This window comes from Ursus arctos, unplaced genomic scaffold, assembly GCF_023065955.2.
Source record: "Ursus arctos isolate Adak ecotype North America unplaced genomic scaffold, UrsArc2.0 scaffold_32, whole genome shotgun sequence".
Taxonomy (NCBI): Eukaryota; Metazoa; Chordata; class Mammalia; order Carnivora; family Ursidae; genus Ursus; species Ursus arctos.
In genome coordinates this window covers 9,844,215-9,859,495 of record NW_026623008.1, presented here as the reverse complement: position 1 = coordinate 9,859,495, position 15,281 = coordinate 9,844,215, and the positions used below count along the sequence as shown (strand labels likewise).

The following is a 15,281-nucleotide window of genomic DNA, read 5'->3' as shown; positions in this document are numbered from 1 at the left end:
ACTCGATCCCAGAACGCCAGGATCACGCCCTGAGCCGAAGGCAGACGCTTAACCGCTGTGCCACCCAGGCGCCCCCAGAAAGGACCTTTTAAAACACAAGCCAGATCATGTCACACCTCTGTTCAAATGCTCCAATTGACCCCATCACACTCAGAATGAAAGTCACAATCTCCATTGCCTTCCTTACAAGGCCTTACATCACCTGCACTCACTCTCTTCTCCCCGTTTATCTGACATCACCCCCTCTTGCTCACCCTGCTTCAGGCACTCGGCTTCTTGATTTTCTATCGATCTCCTGACATACTCCCACCTCAGGGCCTTTGCACTTGCTCTTCTCTCTGCCTGGAACGCTATTCCTGTCTTCAAACCACCTTTCCAGCGAGACCTCCCTTGACCTCCCTGCTTAAAGCTACAACCACTGCACACCAGCGCTCCCTTCTCCCTTCCTGCCTTCCATGTCCCCCACGCACTTCCCAGCCTCTCGATATCCCATAGAACACAGTCACTTTGTTGGCTGTCTGTCCCCTCCCATCAGAAGGTCAGTTCTAGGAAGGCAGGGACTTGGTCTGTTTGCTTCCCTGCTGTGTCCCCAAAACCCAGAAGAGTGCTTGGCACATTATAAGCCTTCATGAATAGTTAGCGCATGAACAAGTCACTGGAAAATGGACAAATGAAGAAGGTAATTTCAGACAGTGAAATGTATAATGCAGTAGCGAAACCAAATAATGGATTAGAGTCCCTGTGGGGCCAGGCAGGCAGGTTGCTTCTTTAAATGAAGTTGGCTGGAGGTGGCTTTTCTGATGAAGCGTCATTTGAGCACGACCTGAATGAGGAGAAGAAGCCAGGTCGTCAAACACCCAGAGGAAAGATGCTCCAGGTGGCAGGGACAGAATGCACGAGTGTCTCAAGGCCAGAGGAAGTGCCTAAGGACTGAAGGATGGACCCCAAGGGGTTATCTCGTTTCCTAGAATGGTCACATCACAGGGGATATTTTATACTTCTTTTTCTCTGTGTAATGGCTCTTTCCATTATTTTAACAAAAAACATGAATTGACTACAAACTGGGGAAGAGTGTCCGTGTCGGACCGACTCCTGGGTCGTATGTGGCCATGGCCGCGTGGTTTGTGATAGAGGGCAAACGACATCCACCCTCTGTCCCATCAGGACGTCAGGGCTCCACATCCCACGTGGTTCAGAGCACGCATGATTGCACGCTTTTCCCAATCTTCCCAGACTGAGATTAGGGGCTCCTTTCCCTTCTCATGGAGTGCAGACCTGATCTTAAATCTACACGGAGATAAAGAGGGTTGCCCCTAGCAACAACCGCGGACGCTGCTTTACACACTGGCCCAGAGAGCTGGCAGATTCTTTCACGTATTTATTTGTTTATTTTCATTGTTGCAAAAACATTTAACATGAGATCTACCTTCCTAGCAAATTCCTAAGTGCTCAAAACAATATTTTGACTACCTGCAAACGCCTAGCACCGCGTCTGAGGCTTCCTTCTCTCCCGCCTTCATCCTGAGAGTGGCTACGGTGGGGCAGAAGAGCTACGTGCGGCCAGACCCCAGCGTGACCGCGGTTACGTTCTCGATGAAGGAGCAGAATTGGTTTTTTGTCGATGTTACAATAAATCCCTCCGTTCTCTTCTCCTCCTCCTCCCAGAGATTGGAGGAAAGATAAATGAAGGAGAATTTACCTTCTGCCTGTGGGAAAGGGGCAGGGCCTGCTCGGGAATCCGCAGGTCAGCTGAGCACCTTACTGACTTGGCAGGTGTGTGCAGGTGCGGTGAGAGGAGATGGGGCGAATTTGCTCTCAACAAAATGGGAATGAGGCTGAATCTCCGGAGAGAGCTCAAGAAGAGATATGATTTCAAACAAAGGAGAACCAAACAGAAAACCAAACGCAGGGCGTGTGTATGGTGGCCATTTGGTGGGGTGGGGTGGGGTGGGGGAGGGACTTTCTTGAGCAATGAGGCAGGAGGTCCATGGTGGGGGGTATGGCTGGAGACTTGGGACTGATGTCCAGTTTGGGGCTGCCGGCCACATGCTGCTGTCATTGTGACCTCGACTCATCAGAAAAGTCTGACATGTGTTAATGCCTTCTGCGTGGGATTCTTTCATTTTATTTTGCTCCTTTGTGTGGTTGTTGTGTGTATGTGTGTGTATTTGTTTTGGGAAATGGAAAGAAAGGGCTTGTGTTCTACACTGGGCAGGTCTGGTATATAAAAGATGTGTGATGGTGAGATGGCCAGAGGAGGAGGGTTCTGGAAATCAGAGACAGCGGGGGCTGGGGATAATGTGAACTAGCATCAGGTCAAAGTTCAAGCCAGCCTCGTACCTCAGGTGTACATGGTGGGCATTAGACACACACCTGTGGGTTGCTAGTTCACCTTCTTAGCTCTAGTCACCCTTGAAATAGTACGCTTTAATTTCTAGCCTTCTGTTCCCTCATCTCCCCACCCAAATACAAGCCCCTCAAGAGCAGGGACTTAGTCTCTTTTGTTCAGTGCTATAGTCCCAGCTGGCACAAAGTGGGCACTCAGTAAATACTTGTTGTTTGAATAAATACATAAATGTTTTCAGGTTTTTCTTTTCTTTCTTTCTTTCCCTTCTTGAGCGGTGATCACATGCGTGGGAAGACGATTCACATGCAAGTTCCTTTTTCCACTTGTTCCTTGTGTGCTGGGCTTCTCCTGGAGAGAAGTTCAGACAACCTGAGTTCGCCCTCTTGCTTCATATGCTGGTTTCCATGTTTCTTCCGTCTGTTCACCATTTTTCACAACTGGCAGCTATAAACGGAGGCATTATCTGTTTATCTGTGTAATTCTCCTCTTGGTTGGAAAGTTTACAAACTTTGGGTTCATTTCCTTCTCTGCTATTGAAGATGAATTTTAAATGCAGGAATATGACGTATCTTAGAGAAAATCGGAGTGTTTTGGCCAAAGGAAAATGTGGGCCCAGGCCACACTTTCTGGAAAGCATCGTTAAGACGATACTTCATGCAGTAACAGGTCAGAAAATAGGGCAGAGTCGAATTAGACAAATGATTTGGGCAAACAATTGTGGGGGCGTCCTCGCAGCTGTTCTGTGTAAGATTTCCAACTGTTGTCTACGGGTAAGGAGGGTCTGGCACACTTCGGAGGCAGGCGGTTGGGAGGGGACGGATACTAAAAGCAAATATCACACAATGCTTTCAAAAAGTTGGATTACCTTTAAAAGACCGGTGTTAAGAAAAAAAAGCAAGTTCTATTTTCTGACATTTGCCAGGAACTCAAAGTCTCTTTCACAGCCCACTTTACTCCTTTCCTGCTTCTAAAGCACCCCCTCCCTCACCCATCCGTTATGGTCTTGATCAAGTCTGTCTCTGAGCCTCTCTTTCCTCATCTGTAACATGGGAAGAATGGCAAGACCCATCCCCCCAAGCACACACATGTGAACACGTGCACACACACGCACGGGAAGGATTCGGTGAGTCAGAGCACAGGAAGGGCAGCCCAATCTTGCACAGTGCAAGAACTACTTGGTGAAGAAATGAGTGCTAACTACTTTCATTAACAATATTTATTATTACTATCCTATATCTGCTCTGTCTTCCAAATACAATGTGCCTTTAAGAGCTGCCTTCAATGCTACAACCCAGAAGAGACAATATGGGCTTTTCAGGACCAGTAGAAGAGAGACTCTCACTGCTGAGGGAGGCCGGGGAGGGTAGCCAGGACTCCCAGTGCCCTTGAAGCCAAGGGAGGGGAAGGCCACCTAGTCACTCTTTTTTTTTTAGCAGCTTTCTTGAGGCATGACTGATATACAAAGAACTGCGTATGTGCACAATTTGATGAGTTTGGATACCTGCAGACACCCATGATGTCATCCCCACAATCAGAGTAAAAGACCTATCCAACACCTTCCAGAGTTTCCTTGTGTGCCTTTGGCTTTTTTGCTTTGTTTTGCTTTTGTTTTTGTTTTTCTTTTCTTTTTTTTAGGATTTTATCCATTTATTTGACAGAGAGAGAGAGCACAAGTAGGCAGAATGGCAGGCAGAGAGAGAGGGAGAAGCGGGCTCCTCATGGAGCAGGAAGCCAGATGTAGGACTCGATCCCAGGATCCTGGGATCATAGCCTGAGCCTAAGGCAGACGCTTAACCGACTGAGCCACCCAGGCGCCCTGTTTTGCTTTTGGTTTTCTGTGGCAAGAACACTTAACATGAGACCTACCTTCCTAAATTTTGAAGTGCACGGTACCTATTGTCAACTCTAGGCACTGCATCATAAGGCAGAGCTCTAGAACTTACTCACCTTGCATAACTGAGACTTCATACTCGTTGAACAAGACTCCCCATTTCCTCCTGTCCCAGCCCCCAGCAACCACTGTTGGATTCTCTGCTTCTATAAGTTCGACTATTCTAGATACCTCATATAGGTGAAATTATGCAGGATTTGCCCATCTGTGATCACCTTATTTCACTTAGCATAAAGATCTTCCGGTTCATCCACGTGGTCTCAAATGGCAGGATTTTCTTCTTTTTAAGGCTGAATAACATTCCATTGTACGTACGCACCACATTTTCTTTATCCATTCATCTGCTGATAGACACAGCTTGTTACTCTATCTTGGCTATTGCGCATAATACTGTAATAAACATGGGGGTGCAGATATCTCTTTGAGATCCTGATGTCAATTTTTTTCGATAGACGCCCAGAGGTGGGATTGCTGGATCATAGGGCATTTGAGCCTTCGAAGACACAGCCAAGCTGTACGGCAGAGGCCACAGCATAATAGAAACCAGAGGCTGGGGTTCTAGTCCCGGTTCTTCACTTCCTAGGCAAGTGACCTCTCCGGGTGTTGCTTTCTGCATCTTCCAAATAAGGGAGACAAAAGACCACCCAGCCTGAATTTGCTGGGGCCATCAACAAGAGGAAGAGGGTGACAGGACCCAACACAATGTCCTCTGTATCCTCCTCCACTTAACCAGGAATTCTGGCTAAACACCCAACATTTGTGATTTCATTTAACTTCCATACCCACGTTATGAGGGGGGTACCATTGTGATCCCCACTTTATAGATGAGACAATGAAGGCTCAGAGAAGTTTAAACAAATTTTTGCTGGTTATACCCTCAGTCTTGGTGGAGCAGGGACATGAACTTATGAAGTGGGAATCCATGGGAGCCCTGCCCACAGAATGCCCCTCGGTCAACAAAAATGGAGCATTCCCGAATCCCACAAAGCTGGCTCCAGCAAAAGGAGATTCCATAACATGGTAATACAGACGGAAAGAGACGACATACAACACGACCCAGGAAGGGTTCTGAGACCCCCGGAGAGGGACAACAGGGTCAAGAGAGATGGATCTCCAAATAGCAGAATGATAGCCTTCCGTTGTGGCCGTGTTTGTGGGTGTTGATGAAACAGGTCCTTGCAGCAGCAGTGGGGGTCTTGGGGGGCTTCAGAAGCCCAGTTATTCCTTCACTGGGGGCTCCTTGGGTCTGGCACATGTCTCATCCTGGGCAGACTGTCATCGCCCCTCCCCTCATTCCCAGGAGGAGCAGAAAGAGGAGCGAAGCAGGGTCCCCTTGTGTTGGCTGCTGGGTGAAAACAGAGGGTGGGGCCGGTGCCCTGCCTCTACCCTGAGAACCCCGTGGGGACTGCATCTGCCTGGAGAATGCGTGTGCTCACAGGGCAGCATGGACACCCTTGTCTAACCACAAAGGTGTCCCCATGGGCATGGGAGGTCCCAAGTACCGGGGAGCTGTTCTTGCCTAGACATTTCCTCCATCTCCCCAGCCCTCATTTCCTTTTTGTGCTGATTCAGTTTGTGCAAAGAAATGATGAGGATCCATGCCTTTCACCTTGCTCTCGGGCCCAGGTCTCTCCTACTCACAGCATATGCTCTGATCGGTGCCCTGCTGACCGTCTGCGAGCCCGAGTCTCATCAGGCGAGGCTCCGACACACAGGAGGGCAATCCGTCAATCACAGCCACCGGCTCAGATCTCCAGCACTGTCACTTCCAGCACACACACAATCCGGCCTCAGCCTAAGCACCTGTGACATCCAGGGCCCGAGAATTTTCTGTTGGAGGGCGAGGGGTGTTGTAGGCATGCTGAACATGTACCATGCTTGGCAGCCCCTGCCCTCTACCCACCCGGTGCCAGGAACGCCCACCCCACCTCCAGGCAAATACCCTGGAGGGGGCAAGACCACCCTCAGGCAATCTCAAGAGCCCTGACTTATGTTTCTAATTCACCACCAAGAAAAAAGAGTCAATTCAAACTCCTTACTTTCCTTTTTAGATTTCAGGCTCCTGAGCTCTGAGAGTTCAGAGAGCTGGTAGCAATGACACGGAGAAACTGACACCCTCTGAACCAACTTCCTCAAAGACTTCTGGGGTGGCAGCACGGGGCACAAGAATGACTAAAAATTGCTATTTTTTAACAAGTTTTATTTATTTACTTGAGGGAGAGCGCAAGAGCACAGAGGGAGAGAGAGAGAAGCAGACTCCCTGCTGAGCAGAGAGCCTGACGTGGGACTCGATCCCAGGACCCCGAAGGTAGACTGAGCCACCCAGGCGCCCCCTATTTTGCTGAAAACTAGAGTCAAGGTATTATCTCTGCTTATCCTTGTCCATTAAAGCATATGACCGATTGCTGTATGGAAGGGGGAGACAAAAGCATGATCTACTGAAAATAGGGAGTTTTTGGCTTCGTTAAAAAAAAATTTTTTTTTTGCATAGAACACACAGTTCAGCAATGCAGCACCAGAAAAAGAGATAGAACCATTAATTTGAAATTCTAAGAGAATCTATGAAATCATGGCCAAAGTCTTCATCCAACGTGAAAGCAATCAGAATCCCAGAGCCTTCACCTACCTGGGTGTACAGAGAAGTGACAGCTTCGAGAGCCTGTTGGCCATTCAAAAGCAAATGGTCAGCCTGGATTATACACTGGTCCTCTGCCCAGGGTAACAAATGCAAGAGCAGTATTTGTACTGGGGATTCAGACACATGCAAACACTCTAAAAATAACGCCGAAGTTGGAAGAGTCCAGATCCCCTCTCCACCGCCCTCCCCAGGATCACAACACTTCGGAGCATCCATTTGGTATGAAAGGCGCCTGCTGCACTTGGCCGGCACCCTCGCGGGCCAGCTGGAGTACTTTCGTGAATAAGAGGCGTCCAGAGGGATGTCTGGCCCCTCATGGGCTCCAGCCGTAAGGGCTAAGAGGAGCTAAATTTAGCTTCCCAATCATTGGTCTCAGAAGCGTGTTATTGCTTGTTTGTTTGTTAACATGTCGGTGTGTGATGGCCAGGCCTAATAATATGCAGTTTTGAATTTAACCCACCCAAATCAGTCCCAAATGGCTCCTGTCAAGTCGTGTTCATTGGCTTGATATTGGGGCTGGAAAATCATCCGCTAGCTGTGAAGAAGGACAGTCTGTCACTCCCATCTGGTAAGGATACCCAGGCAGTGGAGGCCCCTGTGCTCCTTTCCCCTCGAGCGTGGCTCGGTCACCTTGCCCTTTTGGCCTCCCCTGACACTGACCCCAGCCCCAACCACAGCATCAAGAAAAACCACCAGCAGAAAAATGTCTACAAGGTGTCCTGCCCCGAGTCTAATGCTTTAGACACATTATCGCATTTCATTCTCAAAAGGACCCTGGGAGGCAGGTGCTCTCTCGAGTGTGGTGATGGCTGCCTAACTCTGCGAACACACTGCATGCCACTGAATGAACGTTTTAAATGGGTCCACTGCATGGTATGTGAATTCTATCTCAATAAAGCTGCTAGAAATGGGATTTAAAAAAAATATGGAGGCTGCTAAAGAAAGAGCGGTAGAGCCTTAATTTTGCATGTTAGAAAAGAAGAAAGGCCAAAAATTAATGAGCTCAGTATCTAACTTTGTAAGTTGGGAAACAACAAAAACAACAACAACACAACTCTTTGAGGCAGAATCCATTCCCACAGCCGGCGGCGTGCAGCTTGAATGAGTATGGCTGGGTCCCTGTCCGGGTTTCCCGGCCTCTTTACTGATGTCCCGTGGACCCTATACAGTTCGTGGTCTCCCACGATGCGTGAGCTACCGGGAGGGCAGCATGAAGCCCAGGGCGTGGCATTCATCTCCACGTCCCCATGGCCTCACACTTAGTAGGTACTTAATAAATGTTTGTGGAATGGATTATCTGCTTGAATTATTATACTGATTACCCCAATCCATTCTGTAGCCATTTGCTCTAGCACGTTCAGGGGTGATTTATACTACATTATAACAGAGTATTCTCGCTCACTGCCAGGAAAAGGGCATCACTAAATTAAAGATATTCAGAGAAGAGTTTCTGCAAACTGGGCTCTCACCATGGATTTGAAATGAAAGGGGCCAAGGACCGGTGGATGCCTGGAATGATTTTCTGGGACTTACAGATGATTTAATGCAAAAGGTCAGAGCTCCTTGCAATTAGTTTCCCAAGCAATTGGTACTCAGGGGCTCTCTGGGCCTCGTTGGCTCCTCGGCCAGTAATGATCATGTTAATGGGAAAATACGCTGGCCCTTCAGTCCAGAACAGTCCAGAAATTCATTAACATTTTCCTCCTCTGTGTTTTCTTCTCTCCTGAACCCACTTTCCACTTTAAGGGAAGGAACAACTCCTGAGTATCAGTGAGTGAGATGTTAAAGGTCTCCCACTCTCTTCAAACGTATCCCATCCCCATCCGCTGTCCCTAAAAATGAACCTTAAAGGGTGTACCACCCAGTACTGATTCATGAGAAAAATAGTTCAAGACAAAAGAAGGTAGTTTCTGACAACCTTCGGTGTTTTTAATTCAGACATTCCCCCCTCTATAGTTTATTTTTGCTGTTCATATGTGATTGTTGTGTTTCTTTCACATTATTTTAATAACACTTCCTTGTGTCAATACTTACTCATTATAAAATAGGACAGTGGGTGGGGCTAGCCCCAAACTATTGAGCCCCTGATGAAAAGTGCCGGAAGGGGGCTAGATGAAGCTGACATGGTGTTTCTCTGGTCTATTTTCAACAAATGCATCAAGTAAAGCTCTATCTGGGGAAATGAATTGAGGGCAGCCACACCCTTGTGGGGAGGGAGGGGAAGAGATCATCTCTTCCTAGTTATCATCACTAGACATCAGTCCTCGTGCAGATGAAGAAGACTCAGGTGACAGATTCTGGACTAGGAAGAAGGGGGGAAACCCTCTCTTCTCTCTTGGGTTCTGGGAGTCAGCTGGGCCTTTATTCTTAGGCGTGGAAAGACCCGAACTCTTTAGAGATACTGCAGGCTCTCCACACCTCCTTCCCCCAAATAAATCCTCTTGAAGGCAAAACAGAAGTGAGGCAGGAGCTAGAGCTTAAAAGTCCCAGGACTGGTGTGGCCCAGGGTAGAAGGGGAAAATGATCACCTTTATATAGTACTTTCTTCCCATTTCCCCTATATTTTGAGAGAGAGAGAGGGAGTGGGCAGGAGCAAAGGGAGAGGGAGAGAATCTCAAGCAGGCTCCATGCCCAGTGCAGAGCTTGATCTCACAATCCTGAGATCATGCATGACCTGAGCCAAAAATCAAGAGCTGGACACTTAACTGACTGAGCCACTAGGTACCTCAAATTATTTTTCTAAAGCTTGCTATGGGCTGAATTGTGTTCTCCCAAAATTCACATGTTGAAGACATCACCCCTAGGATCAGAGAATGTGGCTATATTTGGAGTCAGGGTCCTTAAAGAGGTGATTAAGGTACAATGAGGTCATTGGGGGAGGCCCTAATCTAACATGAATAGTGCTTTCATAAGAAGAGGACACGGAGACACAGAGTTAGGACCATGTGAGGACAACGACACAGGGAGAAGACAGCCACCCACAAGCCAAGGACAGAGGCCTCAAGAAACCAACCCTGCTGACACCTTGATCTTGGACTTCCAGCCTCCAGACCGTGAGACAAGAAATTCCAGTTGGTTAAGACCCCCCAGTTGTTCCAGCAGCCCCAGCAAATGAATACACCACAGTATACTGGAAAATTAAGGGGGAAGGTTCTGTGTTACTTTTTAGGACAATATTACATAGATATCTTTTCTCCCGCAGGTAGAATTGCGATGGTCATAGAGCTTTGCTCACTGAAGAGATAGTCCCAGACAGCATGGGAAGGAAGCCAGAGCCAAAACCAAGCAACACCCAAGACGCTGTCCCCGTGAGCGAGTGGAGAGGTGCTCAGAAAGAGATGGGGGTCACTGTGAAGCAGGCTAGCTCCAGGATTAAAGCCAGAAGGGACTCTTGCATTGAGTAAAAAAAAATTCTTTAAATGGATGGCTTAGAGTCCATCCCAGTGGCCATATCATTTTCTTATTTCATTTGTGGTTAACATCTAGATTGTTTCCAATTTTTCACCTTTAGGGAAAAAAAAAAAGGCACGACTTTGTGCATAAAACTTCCTATTTTTTATAACAGTTTTATTGATATATAATTCACATACCATAAAATTCACCCTGCAAAGTATACGATTCAGAGGTTTTCAGTAGAGTCACAGACCATCAGTAGAGCTGTCCAACAATGAGCACTATCACACTTTAGAATATTTTTATCATCCCCCAAAGAAACCCCCTACCCTTTAGCAGAAACTCCCCATGCCCCCCCCCCTCCCCGACCCCCTGGCAGACACCGATCTACTTTCTGTCTCTATGGACATGCCTGTCCTGGACATCTGATAGGAACGGAATCATATACAATGTGGCCTTCTGTGACTGGCTTCTTTTACATAACAGTGTTTTCAAGGCTCATCCATGTTCTAGTTCTCCGTTCCTTTTTCTGATCAAATAATATTCCATTGCACAAATACCACACATGATATATCTACTCATCAACTGATGGGACCACTGGCATGTTTCCACTTTGGGGCTACTCTAACGCTGCTACGAACACTTGTGCACGAGTTAGGGCATGGGTGTGTTGCACTTGGCTTAGGCATCACGAGATGTTCAACATTTTGAGGAACTGCCCTACAACTTTCTAAAGCGGCTGGCCCATCATATAATCCCACCAGCAATGGAGTTTGTCCATCGTGAGGATTCCTTCCACGGGACAGACTTCCACTTGAAAGCCTCTAGATACACACCATCCAACGGGCTGGCTGAAAGGAGTATGAGCGCTTTTCCTAACAGCTTTCTTTTGGGGTTAGATGAATTCACATCTATCACCTTCTGAGTCTGGCACGAATTTCATTTGGTCCAGGAAGGTTTAGCTCGACTTGTGCCTTAACTCCACTCTCCAAGCGCCGCCCACAGCTCCTCCCCCACCCCCCACCCAGCTCTTCAAGTTCAATTTGTAAATTACTTAGGCATTTTCTCAAACACTCTTCACCTGTGAGTGCCTCTGAGGGAGGCAGGTCAGGAACCATATCTTCAAGTTATTTTCTAGTTTGGCAGAGCAAGCGGGGAAGGAATCTGCCTCTGAAAGACACTCAGTGAAGGCTTTCTGACCCGTCATTTCAGAAGCATGGAAGTTGGGCAAATGGTCATGCATCTGTATTATCAAGAACGCTGCCCAACAGGACTGAGCTTCCTGCTTCTGGGTCCTCTACTGGACCTGAGAATCTTCAAAGGCAGACAATGAACCTATTTGGGCTTTGCAGTTCCGCCAGTCACATAAGAAGGGCCAGGAAGCCACCACCACCCGCCAGCACCTCTGCCCTACGCTTTATCACTTACTTCTCATCTTCAACACAGTCAGTGTAGACTTTAGTACCAAGTGCGACTGTTGCCATTTTACAGAGGAGACTCCTGAGACACAGAGAAGTGGTCTTGCAGAATACAAGTGTCACCACAAGGGTCACTACTGTCTGCTCCTCACTAGGGCCCTCAAAACTCAGGCAATGCTGGGCACCTGGGTGGCTCTGTCGCTTGAGCGTCTGCCTTCAGCTCAGGTCATGATCCCAGGATTCTGGGATCGAGCCCTGCATCAGGCTCCCTGCTCAGTGGGAGTCTGCTTCTCCCTCTCCCTCTGCCCTTCCCCCTGCTCGTGCTCTCTCTCTTTTTCTCTCTCTCAAATAAATGAATAAAATCTTAAAAAAGAAACTTGGGCAATGCTGTTAAACTTATAGAAAAAAAAAGAAAATATTGCAAAAATGAAAGAAACCTCATTCTTTTTCTTTTTCTTTTTTTTTTAAGATTTTATTTATTTATTTGACAGAGATAGAGACAGCCAGCAAGGGAGGGAACTCAAGCAGGGGGAGTGGGAGAGGAAGAAGCAGGCTCCTAGCGGAGGAGCCTGATGTGGGGCTCGATCCCATAACGCCGGGATCACGCCCTGAGCCGAAGGCAGATGCTCAACCGCTGTGCCACCCAGGAGCCCCACCTTTTTCCCTTATTTTATAAAAATTCTTTACCCTAAAAACAGTGAACGCATTTGCATGTGATGCCATTGTCTTGTTACCCAGCCTTTCCTTGCAATTGACATGAATCTTGTGAAATTCATATATATTTTTTTATTTTAAAAATACTCGTTTTCTTGAAACTGGATGTACTATGAAAGTAAATTAATAAAAACAGTAATTATAAAAGAAAAAAAAACAATAGTGAAAAAAATCTGGCCAGAGGACACAAGAGAATTGGGACGATAGGCAATACTCCTCTCGGCCAGAGAGAAATGCTTTAGATCTTGCAATAGGTAAGGGACGCTTGTGTCTAAGCCTTGTATCAACTAGGCTAAGGTGCTGTGCAGCCAGCCGCCAGCTCCAAGAGAACACTGGCCTGTTGAGTTATCAGAAATGGAAGGAACCTTGCTGGCCTCTAGGGGGAGCTCAAGTCTTCCCCTCCAGATCCCTAAGAACCCAGAAAGTGGGGTAGGGTCTTTGTGTGCTCGGTACCAGGCACTAGCAACAGGGGGATGGAGCTTCCCTGTGTTTGGCAAGATGCTGAGCCCTCAGGACTAGAGGAATGAGAAAATAATTCACCAACTATTTTCAATATTTCAAAAAGTTTACTAGAAATGTCATATCCCCAAGCCCCCCACAGACACACATATACCCAGCCACCAAAATATCTAAAACATCAAGTTTCATTGCTTTTCACTAGTAAGAGACACTTTGTGCATCAGTTCCAATCATCTAACATGGATGAGAAGGTGTTTACCACATGCTCGACCGCTTCCTCCTGAGCACCCAGCCAGACTACCTTTCCAGCCTCCCTTGCAACTGGTGTGCCACTGAGCCTGACTTCTACCAAAGGAATGTGAGTGGAAGTGATAGGTGTCACTCCCACGCCCGGCCCACATAACTTCCACAGGCCTTCCAGACCCTTCACAAGCCACCCTCCAGACCCTTCCCGTAAGTTGCAACCTTGCAGCACGTATGGATGACTGCAAGATCACAAGACAAGAGGAGCCTGGATCCCTGAGTCACCACTTGGAGGGGAGCTATCTGCTTATCAGGGCACCTGTGCAGAATTTACAGGCATGAGAATATACTCTTGCCAGGCTAAGCCAGTCAGATTTGGAACATTATCTGTTACAGTAGCTAGCATCACCCGAAACTCACCCAGATGTAACTAAATGGCTGTTGATAAAGTAGTTTCTGAGTCATGGTTGGTGCCTGGACACTGAAAACCAGTATTGTAACCAGGTAACATGGGAGAATTCCTGGAGTTTAAATTCTTCATCTCACAAGGGGATCGAATGAGAATTCAAATAATATGAATGAGACTACAGACTCAGGCTTTTTGGTTCTGCCATAGGCTGTTTCTAACCTACCATGTGACCTTTCTTTCTATTTTACATATCATAGCAGCACGGACAGTTGGAACCCAAAGGTAAATATTAAATAGCCAAGAATCTAAGCCATGCTGGGGAGAAAAAAATCTCAGAGTCTCCTCTTCTGCATACATTCTGTTAATTGCAAGGGAAAATAGCATTTTCTCAGGGCTTTTCCCCATTATATACCAACCAGCAATTCAGGTGCTGGGTTGATTGCATCTGCCTCTCAGGAGGGAGAAAAAGTCATTTGATTAAGTCATCTTGTTGGTTTTGATCCATGTGCTTTTTATCACCATTCTCTCTTTTCCCTCATAGTAACACTCAGGTGAGAAATTAACAATCAACCCAGTAGGAACTGAAGTGGATACTAGCCTTAACATTCACTGAGCCCTTGCTTTATATAGGCACCATGCTAAACACTTCACATATGTTCTTTCACTGATCCACAGAAAGGGACTTCTGATGTGGCAATTACTATTATGCCCATTTTACTGACAACAAAACAGAGGTTCCAAAAATAGAGTAACTAGTCTGCGGTTGTATAGATGTCCTTACGCAAGAGACATCTTTGAGTCCATAGCTGGTGACAAACCACTAAACTGGACTGTCATGTGATGAGACAAAATGCAAAAGGAGTGTTTTCTAGCACCTCAGAAGGCCACGAATCATTTTTATAACTTCTGGACTGGGGAAAGTGGGCGACCAAGGGGTTAGTAGACATTTCAGGCAGTTACAAATTCAGTGTCTTACGGTCACCTAAGACAGAACTTAGAATCTTAAAAGAGAGTCTCATATGGAAATGGAACTTTTCCAGGAAAAAAGGTTATTTTATCCAGTCAGTAGGGCCTTTTGAATTTCTGGTTAGAAGGAAGTGTGAATTCTGACAAGGTATTTAAGAAGAATATGAAACACGACACACAGACACTGGGCTCAGGCTTGAATTCAAAGCCTCCCTCTGCCAAGAGCAAGCTGTGGTCTTAATCTTTTTAAAACATGGGTTTGTTTGTTTGTTTGTTTTATCTCCAAATAACAAAGGTGGATGCAGACAATAATACTCACCTCATAAGGATGTTATGAGGGTTAAATAAAATAATAAAATAATTCCACCAAAGCTTTTAGCTCACACCTTGCCTGGCTCCTAGACAGTGCCTAATAAATGGTAGAGTTTATTTCAAGTGTTATTAAATGTTACTTGTAAAGGGCAACTTTCCAAATAATCCTAGAAGTCTTATTCAACTCAGACTTAACCCTGATTATATTCATCTCTGGTTTTTGTGTGTGTTTCTGGGTTTTGTGGAGTTTTCTGGGGGGGGGGGGTGGTTTTGTTTGGTTTTTTTTTGCAAAATTTCTAGAACTGTGTGGCCAATAGTTCAATAGGGTAGCCACTCGACCCATGAACCTATTTACACTTAATTAAAATTGAAAGGTTAATTCTTTGGTCACAAAAGTCACAACTCAAGTATTCAAGATCCACATGAATTTAGTGGCTACCAAATTAGCACAGGTGTAGAATATTTCCATCATTGCGTAAAGTTCCATTGGA

General features: G+C 46.5%; 1 protein-coding gene and 1 long non-coding RNA gene across 3 annotated transcripts in view; both read right to left on the bottom strand.

Annotated features, from left to right (window-relative positions):
* Positions 1–10,573, bottom strand: part of LOC130542323 (uncharacterized) — a 67,098-nt gene extending 56,525 nt beyond the window's left edge. Inside the window, exon 1 of the long non-coding RNA XR_008956808.1 lies at positions 86–10,573. This is a non-coding gene — a long non-coding RNA (uncharacterized LOC130542323). The remainder of the gene's footprint in view (positions 1–85) is intronic.
* The window catches only part of KAZN (kazrin, periplakin interacting protein), a 1,011,261-nt gene that overhangs the window by 708,716 nt on the left and 287,264 nt on the right, over positions 1–15,281 (bottom strand). The window lies entirely within an intron of this gene.